This window comes from Amborella trichopoda, chromosome 12 (genome assembly GCF_054954075.1).
Source record: "Amborella trichopoda isolate Santa Cruz 75 chromosome 12, AtrichopodaSantaCruz75HAP2 v2.0, whole genome shotgun sequence".
Taxonomy (NCBI): Eukaryota; Viridiplantae; Streptophyta; class Magnoliopsida; order Amborellales; family Amborellaceae; genus Amborella; species Amborella trichopoda.
Genome location: NC_142347.1, coordinates 31,234,760 through 31,239,429, shown reverse-complemented (window position 1 = coordinate 31,239,429; position 4,670 = coordinate 31,234,760). Strand labels below are relative to the sequence as shown.

Here is a 4,670-nt window from a genome sequence, read left to right as displayed (position 1 = left end):
TTCAGCATATCGACAATTTTCACACAAAACGGGACCCATCTAATGCACCTGAAGTGGCCATAGGGTCCACCAAACACGCTAGACCATGTGCATAAGAATAATGCCACCTATGGCTATGGTTAGCATCAGGCAATCGCATGTGTTTAGCAACTCACGCCATAAACAACCCAAAGCCACTAAAATATAAGGGCCCAAATCGGCCATATCTTTATGAGAAAATTACGTAGGGGCCAAATTACGGGAGTCATCCCAGTCCTCTTTTTTTTTTTTTTTCCAGGTTATTTTGCTGTTTGGTAAATCGAACACTGGATAAGTGTGTCTTTTGTGTTTAAATGAAAAAAAGTTGTCCAGTATTCGATAAACCGGATAGGGTTTTGGCTCTTTTAAATAGAAAAATCTCATTTCGCTCTGTTCTACCGGACTAGGGTGCCCCTTCTTCCTCTCTCTGGCTCTCTCTTTGTCATTTTGCCAATTGAGCACTATTTTCGCTCAATATCTGGTCAATTCGAAGCACAATGTTCGCAATTCGAAGCGCAATCTTTGCAATCGAATCTGGTATGTTTCAATTTTTTTATTTTTTTATTTTGGGGAAATAAGTTTTGGGAATTAGGGTTTTGGGGATAAAATAATCCCAAAATGCGTGAAAAATCTGATTAATTTCTTAGGATATTTATATATGAGCGAAAATTTTATATAGAGCCGAGGCTCTAAACAATCAAATTTGAGCCTACCTCAAAAAGTTTACTAGAAGAGGTTGTTTTGATGCCCAACTATCTTCAAATTGATCATCTCGACATCAAGATGCATGGACATAAGAAAACAATGGATTGCAAGTTTTGGAAAGATGGTTTTTGTAACACATCTTTGGACCATCAATTTTCAAGATTTTCAAATTTTCATAGAGATGTCGATTTACGTCATTTTTTAAACGTTAAAACTTTTTAAATTAATATGAAAATATACTTTAAGGCTATTACAAAGATTTTCAATATTGAAACTACATTTCTCAACACTATTTGAAGGTAGGATCTAACTTGATTGTTTAGATCCTAGGCTCTATACAAACCAAACCTTTTATATTATTATTTCATTGTTTTTGAAAATAGGATTTGGGTGTTTATTGGGGATAAAATAACCCCAAATAGTCTATTGAATTTTTTTTTTTTTGTCTGAACACCCGATGTTTTTTTGTTCTTTGTATTTGTAATATTAGTTCTTCGTTATGTTAGTTTCCAGCGTTAGTTGGAATAGTGTTTGCTTAATTTGGAGTTCTCGACTTGGTATTCTTCGGATCAAGTATTCATTTGTTCCTTCATGTGGAAATTTGTACTAGATTGTCCATCTCGTGATGTGTATTAACTCTCTAGGGAAAAAAAGCCACGTGGAGATTTTTTTATATGAAATATTGGGATTTGCTTAAGAATAACTAGATAATTATTTTTCAGAAAAATGTAGGATATTGAGCTTTGCAATACCTAGATCTTGCCTGCTAAGAATTATGTAGTCCCTATTCAACCCGTGTCCCACAACTAGGTCAACCTGTGGACGTGTTGATATGAATGGAGCTCTAAGGGCGTCTTGCCATCTATATCACGTTCCATCACTGGCTGGCCGTCAAGTTTAGACCCCTATATTGCAGCTGTATTACTCGATGTAGGGACATTCATTTGTACAGAAGGGCAGCTGTGAGAAAAAATTACAAGCATTTAGTAGGTATCGATCCACATATAATTCGATTTCATTAAAATATAAATATTGAATATCGTTTGTCATATATACCTATCTCTGGTTAATGGAGCAGATGCATGAACAAAGGGCTGATGCGCCATTGGATTTGGTTGCGATGGCTGCTTTGGAACACATATGACTATATTGGAGGCCACCATCAGCATACACAATACATCCCCATCATCTATTAAATCAATTAAGTGTACCTTTTCTGCATACATAATTTTCAAATTGTTTGGGTCAGAGCTCAATGTAGACCCGATATGAACATTTAATTGTTGTAATGAGTCACCTCTCTTTTATATTGTGGCTTTTAAGTTAACATATTTATAAATTGTCCATTTGTCATACTCGTTACGATCAAAATAACCACCATGGTGAACCAATAATCTAACTCCACTAGTGGCCATGAATGAATCTGGTGAGCAGAATTAATATTATAAGGTCTACATAATTGGTATAGTTTTCTTACTTCATAAGCTCTAGCAAAACCAAAAAATATAAAAAGTGAAAATAAAATAGATCTAGCATAATCATAAAAACAATTGTACATCATATGCTATAAATCTAGACTTGAGGTTTTTTCCTACAAGATTGCATAACCTTAATCTTCTAGATAAAACAAAAAACCCTTCAGTATTGGGGTTTATTTTCCATGACCAATAGTACACTCATGCAGGAGCATAAAATATTTTTTTATTAACAAAGCAAAATAATATGCAACTGAAGCTACTACATTCAATCAATAAAAATCCATTAAACCCTAATATTGAGTTCATTATTTGATAATATAATGTATTTGCATAAAGGGAACCCGGCTCTACATTCAAGGCATTCCCGATCCTTCTTTATTTTTATCAATCAATAAACATTCATTATCGATTCAATTGAATATTCAACAAGATCTAACAATGCATAATTTCAATCATAATCAAATCATAAAATGAACATTCATAAGTAAACCAAAAATCCTAATTCCCTATTTATAATTTTTGGGGTTATTTTATCTCCAATACCCTACACCCAAATCCCATTTTCAAACCCAATTAAATAATAATATAAAAATCCAAAAACTCTAATCAAAATTTTCACCCATTTTGGGGTTATTTTATCCCCAAAACCCTAATTCTCAAATCTTATTTCCCAAAAAAAAAACAAAGAATCTAGAACATGCCTGATTCGATTGAGGTTTGAAAAGATTGTGCTTCGACTTGACCAGAGAATGAGCAAAAATAGTGTTGGATTGGGCTTCGGCTTTGGCTTGGCAAAGAGAGAGCGAGAGAGAATAAGAAAAGGGCACCAATGTCCGGTAGAGCAAAGCGAAATGGGGCATATTTTGCTAAAAATCAGCCAATATATCGAACACCGGACAAGGTTTTACATTTTGTAAGTCAAAAAGAAGTTGTCCGGTAATTTGAATACTGGACAGTTACTTTTCATTTAAACATGCAAATAACCCACCTGTCCAGTGTTAGTTTTACTGAGCACGGGATAACTTGAGGGGAAAAAAAACATAGGGGGAAGGGGGGTGTCGCCCATAATTTGGAAACATGTTCCCATTTTGTAATTGACCCCCCAACATGGTCCGTATGTAATCTTCTCTATCTTTGTTTGCCCCCACTAAAAATTTAAACAAATATGAGTATTATTTTAATGATTAAATGCACAAACAATAACAATAATAGTACCACCGGTAATAAGGTAAAATATTTCTTAGTCAAAGAGGTTCTACCTTATAGGGTTGATAATTTTCTGGACGAGGTTCGAATCTTGGATCCATACATGAATCCGAATAGGATTTAAAATTCAGGTTTCGGATCCGAACCAGGTAAATTCTCAACCCTAATAGCATAGCCCAAATGCAATAGACCCTAGCTTTCCAAAGTTTTTCATAATAAGAGAAGGTTTAAGGGAATTGAGTGTTTTAAGGGCAAAAAAGGACCGGAAGAGCATCACATGAATTAAACTAAAACAGCATCACATAAATTAATCTAAAACAGAACCATGTTGCGGTGGATGATTCTCCATGACAAGGATAGCATTTGGAAACTAATTAATCATAACAAAGAGATCTTGGTCGAGGACTCGAATCATTAGTACGGATGGGATAGTGTTTTCTTTTTGGGCTCAACAGGTGTATAATAAAAGAGGTAAGCAACAATGATCCGAATTATAGTTATTTGCAAGTTAAGATCCTTCGAGAGATACTCATGCAGATTAATTAGTCAAAAGATCTTGTAGTGAACTTTTAAAAAAACAAAAATATTCAACAGATTCTGCGCTCCCAAACCAACTTTTCCTCCATCAAACCTTAAGTAACATCCGGCCTAGGTGTATTTTTTCGAACTCCTGCTTTTAGGGAGGTGACCTCACCTAGCCATTAGCCTAAAAGGAAAAAATAATAATAAAATAAAATAAAAAACAAAACAAAACGCACTATATTTGTACTTAGATCAATATTATATTAGGACACGGTTTCTGAGTCCTAGTAGTCATATGTAGAAATGAGTCCCTCTTAAAAATATATTTTTACGATGGACTTTAGAGCTAATTTTTAAGGAATATATATTCTCTAACATGGAGATCATGACTATGTACAACATATTTTTTTAATTTTAAAATTGAAAATTATAGTTTTATGAAAAAAATATTTAGAACATTGGTTTTGATATTTTTTTTTTTTTTTTTTTGGAAAAACCACCCATTTGCATCGATCTTGAAGATATATGGTTTATGCCTCAAGGGATGCAAATATAAAAATGCGTCTGCCAGCACATATAACAAGTTTGTATCACATGATTAAGCCACAGTTAAGGCGTGAAAATATATAAACAACAGTTAAGAGGTGGACGTGTGTTGTCAAAATAGAAGAAACCCTACCCTAGAGAGGACATACGCCAAGTGATCTGAAAATAGATAGAGTTCAGGGTAGCCAAGAACCC

The 4,670-nt window shown here is 34.1% G+C and overlaps 1 long non-coding RNA gene across 2 annotated transcripts; it reads left to right on the top strand.

Moving 5' to 3' along the window:
* The first annotated feature begins 272 nt into the window (after positions 1-272).
* Positions 273-2,056, top strand: LOC148779525 (uncharacterized). Of its 2 annotated transcripts, none has more exons than XR_016046043.1 (2): positions 273-555; positions 1,802-2,056. It is a non-coding gene; the product is annotated as an uncharacterized LOC148779525 (long non-coding RNA). The 2 variants fall into 2 exon arrangements; XR_016046044.1 differs by having other exon boundaries at positions 1,446-2,056.
* Positions 2,057-4,670: the final 2,614 nt, after the last annotated feature.